General features: G+C 39.8%; 1 long non-coding RNA gene across 13 annotated transcripts in view; it reads right to left on the bottom strand.

The window, feature by feature from the left end:
* Window positions 1–14,586, bottom strand: part of LOC106631764 (uncharacterized) — a 132,424-nt gene that overhangs the window by 69,663 nt on the left and 48,175 nt on the right. Inside the window, exon 3 of one of the 13 annotated variants that reach the window (XR_008732411.1) lies at window positions 1,298–1,475. The exons of 11 other annotated variants lie outside the window; for them this stretch is intronic. This is a non-coding gene — a long non-coding RNA (uncharacterized LOC106631764). The remainder of the gene's footprint in view (window positions 1–1,297; window positions 1,476–14,586) is intronic. One more of the 13 variants, XR_008732406.1, reaches the window with a different exon arrangement.

Raw genomic sequence — 14,586 nt, 5'->3', positions numbered from 1 at the left:
GATGGGTGTGATTTTATGCTAGCTATGCCCCTTCAAAATTGGCAACAACATTTAATTCAGTGCCGCCTTATTCCAAATTCTGAACTGCAGTTGAAAATAGATCTCACAATGGAGTCCTACAGCTGAATATACTCTACAGGAAAATGATTTCCCTTAATTTATTCCAAATTCATTTGCATGACAGTATATTGTTAGTGTATACAAAAAAATATTATTCCAACAGAAGAAAAATTCTGTAACAAACAGTTAAAGAAAGTCATAACCCACCAGTGAGATGACCTTGAAACTTAGAAGCACAAACCTGTTTTGTTTCTTTAAAAAAAAACAAAACAACAGAAGTCCCCAGAGCTGTTAGTACGGCAGCTAGTAATTTGTTTAGGTACCACGTGATCTTAACAAAAAATAACACAAATATGGTTTCTCACATACCAACTATCTCCTAAAAAGAGCCACATGGACAACCTGGTGTAAACTAAAAATAAGTGATGCAACACAGATCTCCAAGAAGAACTCAAGTACTAAGAGAGGTCTTCCTACCTTCCTGATTAATAACAAATACAGGGGAAAGGAAACACATGCTTTACAACTCCATCATCAACCTTGTTGTCCTGGAAACAACTGTTCTACAAGAGAAGTAGTACTTAACTATTAAAACATCTTCTGCTACCTTTTTTTTTTTTCCTTCTCCCCCCCGCCCCTTCTCTGCAGTGCTCTCTATGTTTGATGAACAGCCAGTAACAAACCTTTCTCATAAAATGGCACAGAAATTGGATCTCTTGCTCTCAGAAGAAAATGGTATCGTTTCACCTGAGTATGTAGCATTTACGGGAACATCAGCTTTGCATAAAGCCTTTTGTTGTTGTTGTTAAAATGACCTAATAACTGAACCTTTCATTTTAGGAATATATAGTGCTGGTAAAAGGTAATTGCCAACTTGATAGCAGCACATTTTTCTAAGGGAGCAGAGTAAGAAATCTCAAGACTACAATCCACAGATACAAAAATGCACAGCATGCTCTGTCAGAGCAGTGCAGCCCTCACTTGTAGGTGGTAAACAGCCCCAAACATACACAAACTGGATCCCTGTACATAAAAAGGTTTGCTGTATGGCTTCCTCTCTTGACCTGACCTACCACGAATTCTTCCTTTCATTGAATTCACCCAGAAAAATGAAATCAAGGACCCAGCTCTACCCTCAATGTAATTAATATTCCCAAATACTCCATTAATGGAACTTTTACTGCTTCTCCAAACACTGTTCAGCTCTCACAGAAGTCAGCTTTAGCATCCCCCTCACCTCATTTTTCTAGAAGCTGGAAAGGTTAACTCCATCCCTGCCCACAGGACAGCTTATCCACACATACAGGACAAACACCGAGCGTGACTGACAGCCACACCATTCCACATGCTCTTACTGTTGAATGTGACCGAATTCCTTTTTTCAGCTTCGGGAAGGACTCCATACAGACTGATGCCTAGAAAAAGCAGGACAAATACTTTTGCTGAAGAATGAATATAAACCAGCAAACCTACAGAGTGAATTCAGCCTGCCTTACTCATGTACCCAAGTACCTGGGGTGAGAGTCCTCTCTTCCTACTGTATACCTCTGTGGGAGTGCAAAAAGGTCATAAACCACAAAAACATTCCTTGTTTCTGGCTTTAAGGTTAGTGTTACGTGTTTGGAAGGGAACAGAACTTTCAAACCCAGTTCTTGGCAATGTGTATCGTATTGCTGGCCACAAACAAACAAAAATAATAATAATTACAAAAAAAACCCCAACAAAACAAAAAAACCAGTCTTAAGAGCAGAACTTTGTCTCTCGTTCCCAGAAGAAAGCTCTGTACAACAAGCTGGAGTAACCCATCTGGGATCAGAAATCTTTGCAACTGCTGACTTCAGAGCAACAGCCACCTAATGCACAAACCAGGTTAGAACTGTCCTCTGGCACAAAGGCCAGCGTGGCAGCAGGGCTGGTACCCATATGGTTAGGCAAGCTATCCCAGCCCCAGAAGAAAGTAGCCACATCCCAGCTGTCTGCCAGGAACACTAAGTGCACCATGCTAATCCTCTGGACTATGCTGAAGCGCTGTCTGGAAGGGTGCTGGTCAGCATACACTAAAGCCATGCCACAGACTGTGTTACCAGTTTGAATTAGTGTCGCAGTACCTGGAGCCATTCATGCCCTTCCCTTCTTAGGTCAGAATTGCTCTTTTTGAAACTGTTCACTCTGTGCTTCTACTAGAAAAGAAAACTTTCATACATATTTTAACTTTCATATGAAATAAATTAATTTCTAAAACCAGCTTTTACCTAGGAAAAACCTAGCAAGTTTGTTGCAGACTACAACCCTTCACATTTGCCTGTACATAGACCTTTTTGCTACACAGCCCCATTTGTATCAGATGCAGCAATTTGGCCCTTCCTAAATTGGTTCAACCCATTGCAATAAACATAAGCATAGTTAAACCCTTGTAAATTCTTACTTCTAAAAAGTATCAATGTTTTGAGTAAATTCTGCCTCTGATCCTCTCTCATTTAGCCTGCCCATGCATACTGTTTTCAAGTAGAATGCCAGAGTCCACATTGCTCTCAGATGGGAAAAATCACAATACACTCCATTTCCAAACAAGAGCTGTTCATTACCAAAATTATTCCCCCAGCAAGTCCAAAGTGGTTTTGGTCCTTCAAAAGACCCATGATTAAATAGAATTATGCTCAGCTGTTTATTCAGCATGACATCTCTTTTATTTATTATCATCACTCAGGTAAGAAGACTGCCCGCATTTTCCCTTGACTTCTTCCAGCTTCCAATGTATTTACAAGGTCTTTTCATGTTACCTGTTACTGCAAGTTACCGGTCTTTTAGTACCTTAGATTTGATATAAACTTTATTTGATATGCTGTTCTAGTAAGTCTGAATCGTGTCCCTGTTTCTGCTGTTCAACTGACTTATTTAGCGTATCAACACGGCACAACCATCTGCTTTGTCTTTCCTTTTCTCTTGTGCTTTTATTCTAGATGTTTCGTTAACCCTCAGGTCTCCACATAACCTCTTATTCCTTTGCGTATCTGCTCAAGAGATGATACGTTTAGTGGGTAAAATTAGCTGAAACCCCATAAACTAGGATCTGGAGTTGCTACCAATAAACTACCACCACTAACAGATCTAAAAATCTCAACCTCACAATCTTGGAACAGCCCCTCTGCAAAATGCCATGGAACATTTACCCACGGAACTATCACACAATAAGGACTATGACTTCTCATCTGCACTCAGGATCCAATTCCCTCAGCAGCACTTACTGCACAGGCTCAACAATCATTACAAGTACGTGTCAGCAAGTAGGCGGTCAACATAGACAAAAGTCTGCCTTCATGCATCAAAAATTCAGGAGTTTCAAGCATCCTATCCCTCATACCACACACAATAAATTCAATGCTGGAGACAGAGAGGAGGAAGGTATTTGGAAACTCAGTACATGCATGTAAATTTAAGATTATGAAAATTGTGGTGCCTTACAGTAGCAGCAGTGTTGTATGTGTTACAAACACTGAATTATGTCAAACTATTTCCAGTAAACATGGGGGGTTTTTTCTCCTCCCAGCACTAGAAATTCCCTATATATAACATAAATCTTTATATACTGCACTTCCTAGTTTGAAACAGGACCAGGTTTACCAGTCATCTTCTAAGAGTTTTTAGACCCTCCCTCTGCTCTGCTCGGAAGTGCAGGGTATCTCAGGCTGGATAGACATTTGTTCTCCAGATTTTTTTCTCATTTCAGGCAAAAATTCCAAACCATAGCAAAGTTCTTGCATTCTGCTGCCACTGATACCAGCTGCTGCACAAGTAAAACAGAAAAAGGCTGAAGCCATGGTTTTAAAACAGCTGCTTCATTTTATCCATGATTTTTAGTTTTCATTAGAGCAGAGTATGTTAAAGGTGGGAAATTGTGGTGGTAGTTGCATTACTCTGTGCCTCAAAGTACGGCAGTAGCAACAACAGAAGAAAAAACACCTATAAAACTTGCAGGACAGTGTGAAAACATAATAATGCTATCCTACCTCTACACAAACCAGAAAAACACACAAAACAAACCCCTCCAATGATTATTTTTATTCTCAGTTGGTAACGCTACAAAATACCTAATAAAACTGATGTTAAGAACTTCTAAAACATTTACTAATTACTGGAGGCTATTTTTCATTCTACCAGTTCACTGTAATGTCCATTACCGCATGAAATCATACCATATTTTTCCAAAGAGGTATTTCCAGTGAAGTCAGTGGGGATTCAACAAAGCCAGGATCATCATATAAATAGAAATCAGAAAACAGTATTTCCATAAGAAACCACTCAGGTTTATTGGATTAACAGGCACTTATAAGTGAGTGACTCTGACACAGCCTACAGTAATCTGATCTATTTGTGATAAAACCAAATTCAAAGGAAGTCTTAGATTTAGAAAATCACCTCTGTGCGTTCTAACATAGTTGCTTTTATTACATGAAATCACATTAGTTGTTCTCTCCAAAGGAGAACACAAATAAATTAAAAGCTGGATTTTAGGGGGTTTTATATACTGTGAATGCAGTATGTTCTTAGTAGTAGCTGCCACACCGAGCACAATTAGAGCAGGATAAAAGAGCCCTGAGTGGAAGTGCTGTGCAGAACACTGTAGTTTTCCTCTCCCATGATCCCGCATGCACATGCTGTGCCAAAAGAAGTAGGAAGAAGAAAAGCCATTAAGCCACCTCACTACACGTTCCTTGGGAAAATTAAGGTAGATTGTTAGTTCTATGATGGCAATCATCATTGATTTCTTCTGCCTGTATGCTGGTTTTGATTTCCAATTTGGCATTTCTTGGGGAACTATGACTTGTCTCTAGGGAGTGTTACTAAATCTTAATATACACTGTGGTGTTCTGGCACAGACAAGTGAAGTATCAATGCTTTACTGAAATCCTGAAGGATGCATTCACAGCTCTCACACCTCCTCTAAAACAGGGCAGCAAGCAGGGAGGCTGCGACTGGTATGTAGCTTACTTCTATAACTATTCCTTCGTAGCAATTATAGAATTTGTTCTTTGATACAAGACCTCTTAATACTGCCATAAAGAACAATGGTCTTAAATTATTATTCAATATTCCATAGGAAAAGAAAGTTGCAAATATAAGCAAAGGGGACACTGGCCAGAGTCTGGGGTCAGGCATTAGGGACTTGGAATTACACTGTTATCTTTATCACCAATTACTGTAAAGCCTGTAATCAAATACTACCTGTCTGTAAGCATATTTGAAAGCCACCTATCTTCTGGCATCCTTAAAGCACAGGCACCGATCCATACACAAAGCTGTAAATTACTGAATATACAGATGAAAACTCATTTGTAAGAATCAGTTGCACACTACTGAGGCCAACGAAAGCTTATTAAATACAGACTTCAAGGCTGAAGTAACTCTTACTTAAGCAAACTGCTGTGCAGCTCTCGCTTGTACCACCTAGTTAAGTCAAATCAAGGACAACAGTACATATGAAGTACGTCATACACAAGAGACTTTTTTATGCACACTTTTCATCATGCATACATGCCCACTCTTTAACAAATTTCCATTAATGGCTACTCTACAATCCTAAAAAGCACAATGTTACAGCCTTGGGGTAATTAAATTAGAGTTCTTTGTGTTGAAGTTAGAATCAGCACAAAACCTAGGCATGTTAACTTTCACCATAATAAATACACTCCCTCAGACAGTCCCCACACAGCAGAAGATTTAAAAAAAGTTCACCATATTCTGTGCCTCCTGTGAATTTGGGCATGACTACCTGGGGCCTTGCCCAAGGACACTGAGAATAAAGGTCAAAAAATTATCCAGTAGTCCAAAATATTGATTACATGGAACAGTTTTAATGTACTGCAGCCTATGGAGTATCAGGCAGAAAGGGATGCAGACCTTAGCATGAAGGAGCACATAATAGATGACAATCGAAACAGCAAAGTTCAAGGGGGCAACACATGGTTCAGTCTGAAAGACAAGGTTAAGAAATCCCATTTTCTGTTGCAGTGAATTGGGTTTTGAAAACGTGACCTCCCTGTCCCTTGTGTAATTTTTCAGATTTGTTTTTTTGAGAAATTCTACCCTTCTACATTACCGTAAAATTCTATAAAATTTTCAAATAGCTAGATTTTGTGCTAACCCTAATTTGTAATCATTCTGGCCTTGCAACCATGGTGTGAAATTTACTAAGCTAGACAGCTGGGAAGGGGTGGGTGTGAAGAGTGGGGGTGGTGTTGGGTTTTTTTATTATTATTGCACTTCTGGTGTTCAACCCTTCTACTCTACAAAAGCCATATTCAGAAGTCAGTAAGGATGAAGACACTTACAGATACTTGGTCAGATTCTAAAAGCATCTGCACCCTCACTTGCAATGAATGAATTCATCTCCCTTCAAATTTACTTTGGTGACAAAAAAAGTATCTAACTCCAGCCTGTAGCCCCGAGTAAGATAAAAAGTTGTGCTGCTTCAAAAAAAAATAATGTTTTCTCCATTTAAGTCTCTCCGTAATAACTTTTCCCCTCTTCAAAACCCTTTAAAAGACACCTACTGAGAAATGGTTTATAATGAAACCTATAAAGAAAATTCCCTGAGCTCACACTGCTATTACAGAATTAAACCTTAAGTTCTAGGAAAGGACTATCAGTTTTTCACGTAAACCTGTGGAGAGTTTTGACTGAAGCCCTCAGCCCTACTGACCCATGTCTACATTTCATACTTCACTTCCTACCCCAAATCAGTCATAACAGCAAGATGATTTTGCTCTGGAGCTTTCAGATCTCAGTGAAACCTAACACTTAGCATAATCTGGGATGGTGGAACTTGGCTGTGGACTGAAAAAACAAAAACCAAACACCACCAAAACCACCACTGAGACTATCTACAGAATTTAGTCCGCTTCTACTACCTAAATGGGCACTGGGCACAGCCCTTCATCAGGCCAAAGACAAACGCATGCAGTCACATTTTATCAGTTCACCTGTTTCTGATACATGTTGGATTGCCACCGTGTAGCACGCAGATTTACACAGAATCATTTAGGTTGGAAAAGACCTTTAACAGCATCGAGGCTAAGCACTAACCCAGCACTGCCAAGCCCACCACTAAACCATGTGTCAAAGCATCACATCAACACGTCTTTGCAATACCTCCAGGGATGGTGACTCCGCCACTTCCCTGGGCAGCCTGTTCCAGTGCTTGGCCACCCTTTCCGTGAAGAAATTTCTTCACATATCCCACCTAAAACTCTCCTGGTGCAACTTGAGGCCATTTCCTCTCATCCTATTGCTTGTCACTTGGGAGAAGAGACCACCACAGCCCACCTACAACTGTTTTGTAACACAAGTACACGAGAAAGTCAAATTTGTGCGCTGTTTCTTATGCAACTATTGGGCAACTTCTGTACTTCCCCCCCCCCCCCCCCCTCAAGAAGTATCTTCTACTCTTAACAATACTTTAAAGGTCACTGCCCCCCCATACATACCAAGAAACATGAAAAGCAACACTGGGCTGTTTCATGGATCATCTCTCAAGGTAAAATGTTCGAAGGCACACGACGTCACTGTATTTCAGCCTCTGTAGTATTTTCTTTAGACAGGTACAAGTTATCTCAGTGAGAAAAATATTATCTTCTGCGTGTCCCATTAAAAAGATTGATCTGTTCAACACCTGATGATTCACTCACCCACACGTTAGAAGTCCACACAAAAATGACTCATTCCGTCCGTAAGAATAATCACCTGGGATACCAAAGTCTCCTCATCTTTTCCAAAGCTGGTACCTGCTTTGTTACACAAAGCAAGTGGATGGCAGGGTTACCTATTACGGCATGGGTGACATGAAGGAACAATAGATACAGGACTGGGACCAGGTAATTTTATAAATAATCTAAGAATACTTGAGAGAATGTTTGTAGATAACTGAAGTATTGGCAGCAGAAACAGTAGCACTCCATCATGACCTGGTGGTTGAAGATAACTACTGATTGCAATCCTAACAAATCAAAGTCACACACATTTGAAGAAGGAACACAGGCTACTCCTTTGTGACTTGGACACTTTCTACCCAGAAAAGGGCTCTGAAGCAACTGTACTAAATCACCCCGGTATGGACTGCCAGTGCAGGGCAAAGCTGTATGAAGGGCTTGGCTGATGACATCACCTTTCAGTGTTTATGAAACAAATCAAGCTAAAATTCAAGCTAGAACTTCATGTCCAGTTCTGATATCCACACTGCAAGGATGCAGAAGTACTGGCAAGCATTCAAAGGAAGACCTCAGAAAACAGTTGGTCCAGCAGGGACACAGACTTCATGACTCCGGGTCAAACATCTCCCTCATCCAAGGAGAAGATGAGTAGGTAACCTTGGTTTTATAGGTGTTAATTTGTCATATTCACAAAGTAAACAACCCTGAAATCCTTGGAGAGAAAAGCACAGTAAGATACTACAGCTGGAAGCCAAAGAAGCTCAAATTTGAAGTAACCTGTCACTTTTTGGCAATAGTATTGTTAACTATTTATCACTATTTGGTGTGTTAGAATGCCATGAGAAAGCTCTTTAGTCCTAAGACCCACTTCCATGGAGAAATTCTCATCTTCTTGCACAGAGTCAGACTAGATTACCAGCTTGGTATAGAGACATGAATCTCAAAGTTTATTAAAAAGTAGCTATGAAATCCTAAAACTAGTATTCAAGTTAATTTTGATGTTTCATTTTATTGTTACTGCTATGTAATCCTTACTGCTGTATGCCACCTAAAAATGAACTGTGCTCTTTTGACTTGACAGAAGCATTATAAAGATGGTTCTCGCCTTGGTAGACTTACCTGGAAAAAAAAACCAAGCATGGAAAATACCTACTATTTTTCTTTTGCCTCATTACTTCAAAAAGTAACATAGAAGCTAAAGACACAAAAAGAAAGAAAACACAAGACTTTAATTTAGAGGAGAAAAAGTGGTAAATTAAATTGTGTATTATTAGATTATGATGACAATTTATGTAAAAAGAGGACATTAGTTTAGCCAAAAAAGCAATTAACAGAAGTGAATAAAGACATGCTTGCTGCTTTCATGACACAGCTCCCTCTTTCCAACCCTCCTATCATCCAAACACTTTTTATTGCCATCCCTTCTGTCATATCAGAACCTCAGGTTTTGACTGAAGCTGACATAGTGCTTGGAGGAATGCAAGTGGACAGTACACACAGTTCAGTGATTCAGGAGAAGACTTTTAGAAGCACATACCCCACCTCCATGGCTGGCTGTGCCAGCGTGCACAGAGCCCATCAGTAACACCTTGCATGGAGCATACCAAGAGGAAAGTGGTTTGAACAACAAACATGTCCTGATAAATTAATTAACACTGTAAGAAACACCGTATGAGAGGAAGATTGTTTCTTGACACTGAAGAAAATAAAGGATATAGATTCTGAAGTCAATCAAAATGAAAAGCAAGCACTAGTTTACATTTGACAGTTATCACAGAATGGTTTGGGCTGGAAAGGACCTTAAAAATCATCTAGTTCCAACCCCTCTATGTTTTCTATACTGAAAAATACTATTCTAGAAGCTGAGCTGTGAACAGGATGTCCAACAGTATTTATTGAAGACTCACAAGTAGTTCTTCAGGAACTAAAGATAGTGTCTTGTAGGTATTCAATCTTAAAAAAATATTATTTTTTATCTCATGCTAGGTCCTAAATCTTCAAAATCTCTTCTACAAAACCAGATTCAGCTTTCTCTGATACTCAAGACAGCTCAGGAGTGCAGGCCACTCCTCTGTTTTACTCACTCTGTCACTCTACTGCCCTTGCTACAGCGGTATTAAATCATACACCTCTAAAGGTGTCACTCTTCCCTACCACATACAGCAAGTCAATTTACACAGTACTGGACAAGGCACCGTAAGATTCTGTTTTACTTACTTTTAATTCTGTATTTTTTTAAAAATTAAACCGAGTAAGGCATAACTGACTCATTTTTAATTCTGAGTCATCCTGAATCTGTGGATTCCTGTGTCAGACTATCTGTACTCTCAAGAAGGTATCAGAACATTGCAATTTCTAACCAACTTAAGAATCGCAAAACTCACAAAGCGGACAACAGTAACTGAAAAAATTAATCAACCCCTCTAATTAAATATTCTAACAGTTTTGAGCAAACAGAGCAGGTAAGATAAGTCACACTGTTTCCCATGAGATAAAAGCAAGGAAAGTCCCTTCCTGGCTTGTCCCATTAGAACTTTGTTTTCTCCAGGTTCAAGATACGTAAATCCCCTTGACAGCAGTAAGAGATTAGGGCAAACTCCTTCACACAGGCCTGTGCTGGGGGCTGCACGCACAACAATATACAAACCACATCTTAAATATGTACTGTTTCTGCTCCTGATGCCAAGAGGTAAACTCACCACCTTCTCCTTACTCTTACACTTCCATTTTATTCTGTTTTAATAGTCTGCAAAACCAAAAACATTGGGTTTATGTAATAACTGCCAGCATGTAATTTACTCCATGGGACTGGAGTTTAACTCCCTAATGATGCAATCCTAGCAAAATAAATGCATTCCAGGAGCCTGGAATACCAGTATTTCTGGGGAAATTATCACAGAAATATTCAGCACAGTGTTTCTGAATCCTGTAATTTTATGGGAAGACTCACACTGCTCAGCATTTTCCTTAAAATTCTTGTTCCCAGAATTACCAGGTTATGTAAGAATCTCAGATGCCAATAATGAAACATTTCCTAGTCTCCAAGGTAGCACAGAAATGCCTGAAATTTGTCTGACATTCCTCCCCGCTCCTAAATAACAAACCCCGAACGCACGTAAAAAGAACTCAAAGTGTTATTTATAAATGTCTCATTAATTATCAGTTATTGAAATACTACGGCCTAATCATGTCTGAATACTTGGCCAGGAATGTTATCAACAGTTTCCACGCATTCTTGTCAGGTCTTTACTTGGGGAGGGGGCAGTACTGCTCAGCATCCCAGTTTTCCAACCTTTTAAACATTACAAGTAACCAATTTTATTTCTAAAATAACTGTCTATGGTTTTAATGAATTAAACACAATAATTGAACTAACCTGTTTCCTTCTGAGATCAATGCATCAACCACTATCAGATCAGCACGCATAAAATCAGCAGGAGCACTTCCCCATGAATGACAACAACCTACAGCTCTGTCAAAGAGTTTGTTATGACTCGGGCCCTATGTGACTTTCAGGACAGAAGTAGCTGGGAAACTTAATGTTTGTCCTTGGCAAATGTCTATGTAAAACAAAAAAAGGAGGCATCTTACCTATCTGTTCACAATTAAAGAACATGTTTACATGGTCCACGAATTTTGTTCAAATACACAAGCAGATTTTAGAAGATTAACACCCATCTCTGAAAGTCCAAATCCTACATAACACAAATATTTGTGCAGTAAAGTTATTGTAAGTGAACAGCAGAAGTAAAGACCACTGTGAACCTACCACTACCATCTTGAAAGTTACCAGATAAGCTGGATGTCCGATTCAGTATCCAAGGTTCTTGAGCTGCTTACAAAAAGTTTGCCTTATTGACTCTACTTGCTGTAGGTGAAACACTGGGCACCAAGCCACCTGTGCCTACCCCTGTATTTGGGCAAAAAAAAAAAACAAACTGTAGAAGGACCCACTTCTGGCACTGAGGACAAGTCTCATTGAATAACCTGCATCCACAGAGCTGAGCTGCTTTTGCCTGCAGCACAGGGTGTTACAGTCCCACCACAGACCTGGCATCCCACCATCCTCAAACTGCATGTTGCTTAGGATAACGTTAGTTGGCCAAGCAATGTCAACAAGCGTGCTGAAGATTGATGGTGTGGATGAGCACAGGCCACTTCAAACCCACTAAATTCTGCCTAGCTTACCAGTACAGGCACAGCTCATTTCCACATCGAGCACCAGTGACCTAGCGGCAACCTACAACCTAACAAAAAGGGTTAAATGATCCAAGAGAGGCAGAGTCTACCATGAAGTCCAAAATGATACCCACAGTGGACTGGATGGCACATCGGCAGCCTTTAAACCTCAGCGAAGTGTCTTCTGTAATAGCAATTTCATTGTCTACTTACCAAATACTCTCCCAGGCACTGAAACTGCAGAAGTTACTTTTCTCTCCTTCTCACCTTCTTCATCCTGATTTCAGACCCAAAGTCTCCAAAATATTTTGCATAGGCACGTGTCGAAACTAACTTTAGGTCTTTTGTAGAGTGAAAGAGGGACCCAAAATGGATCCCTCTGCAGAATTAAAACCTCAACTTGCAGTTCCGTTCATTTATATTTTAATACAGTTTGTGCGCTGGTATTACAGTAGCATATGGGTTTAAGTTGGAAGAGCTTCAAGGAAGAGAAGCAGTATCATTCTGGAAAAACTGCTTATATACCAAAGCAAGCTTTTTTTCAAGTGAGTTACACCTAAGTCTTTCAGATGCTAATCCCCTTCTATCAACACAAATACCCTACACACTGAGCACAAAGTTTCCTTTGCATGATTATCTTTAGACTGCTTTTTATGGCAGAACACCAAGACATAACTATGAAGGAAGCCCAAGTTCTCTGTTTAGAATGACGATGACAGAAAGGAGTAGATCTTACTACTTGTTGTTTGAAATTACTCCAGCAATTAAGACACTCTGGATAAATGTCATCTCACTTTAGTTCTCTGAAAATCAGATATCCAGATGAAAGTAAACTTAACTCAGTTGGATTAGATGGATGCCACTTTTCATGACACAAGTTAGGTGAGATGAAACCCTCAATTCCAGAGTAACCAGAGCTCTGAAGATCTGTAAAGATGGTAGTTTCCATTACAAATCTGAAAAGAAGTTACTGTAAACAAGCCACATATTTATCACTGCCAACACCTCAGCAGAATTTGAAATCCTGCATCGTGTCTAAAACAGAAAATACTAGAAATATCGTTCCCTGAAATAACCTTAGGACCCCACAGAAGGTGAAAATAGACAATCTAAAGGAAACAAACTCTCTGAATAAACACAAACCTGATTATTCACTGATTGCTGAGTAGTTCTGCCTCACACTTATGACAGCACAGAGTAAACCTTTTTTTTATCCAGGCCTCAGTAACAACCACAAATCCTTACCACTGATTTCATCGAGACCCCTGCCCGAGCAAGGACTATGGGGTCATTTCCTTGAGAATGCTGAGAAATGCTCCACAACTGAACAAGTTACTATATCCCTGAGAACTTGAAACATCCCCCTGCAAATTGTATGCGAACCCTCATTTCACAACAGTTAAGTGAGGTACTCTGAATAGAGAGCCCTCACCTGTGGAACAGACAACGCCGAGTGAATATTCTCCCAAACCACAAAAATTTTATGTTACTTTCCTTAATTCTTGGCAGGCATTAACTGAAAACACCCCTCATCTTTTCTGTCCTGACACCATTCCCGGGCATTTGTATTCAATCTATGCTTATTTGATGGGAACAAATTAACAGTGTGCTCGCAGCATCTTTCAGTCCTCCAGAAAATATCACCTTTCCCCAAATTAACATAACAAGAGATCGGTGAACATCACTGTTGAAGCAAACACCTGCTTTCAGCCCCAGCCTTGGCATTGTCTGGTGGACAGAAGAACATTTCAAACCTGCTACAAACCGAGTTCAGCTATCATTCAGCTGAAATAAAACCCAGTACTACATTATATAATCTACATATTTTTTAGACCAGTTTGCATTCTCGCAGAGCCCAAAACCGAGGAAGCTACAGACAGAACAAAAGGGAACAGAAAAAGTTCATGAACCTCAGCCCAAAGGCTGCTTAGGAGTCTGTATTTACACACTTATGCAGTACTGTCCATTCACCCACACTAATCTGAGCTCGAGCATGCAGTCTCATAATGCTGAGGGTAAAGCACCACAAAATTTCCAGCAAGTCAGATCAGTCACTTCGATGAACAGTCACTAATAACATATGCTAAAAGACACACTCAAAAGGGTTTGGTGTGGCTTTGTTTTTTATGGGTTTTTTTTGTTGTTCTTTTGACTTTTTTTTTTGGTAGTGTATTAATACCTCCAAACTGACACAAACTCATCTTAAAAATTCATAAACAGCTCAACGTATATTGACGCTGACCACAGTGAACAAAAAGTGGTAACACACAAATTAAATCTGACCTTTAAGAATAGATTCATCTCACCCAGTTTCCTCTGTTGAAAGTATCGGGGTTTTCCTCATTCATTCAAGCTCTTTCTACAACCACTGTGGTGATAGACACTTCCAAAACTGAACCCGCTGAGCCCACACTGTCATGGCTATCTTTCTGGCAATGCTTCTCTCTCCACAACTTCAAAAATCTCATTAAGAGAAAGCTATGGTTAAGCACTGCAAAAATCCTACTTTATACAGAGCACAGGCTGGTCATCAATGGATTTGACAGCTGTGGGCAGCACTGCCATCTCATGCCTCAGCCATGGAATTCAAACTCAAAAAGTATCACTATTCCTATTTTCTCCATACCTCCCAGAGACCTTG

This window comes from Falco cherrug, chromosome 5 (genome assembly GCF_023634085.1).
Source record: "Falco cherrug isolate bFalChe1 chromosome 5, bFalChe1.pri, whole genome shotgun sequence".
NCBI classification, from domain to species: Eukaryota; Metazoa; Chordata; class Aves; order Falconiformes; family Falconidae; genus Falco; species Falco cherrug.
Note: the sequence above shows the minus strand (reverse complement) of the source record. Positions and strands in the feature narration are given on the sequence as shown.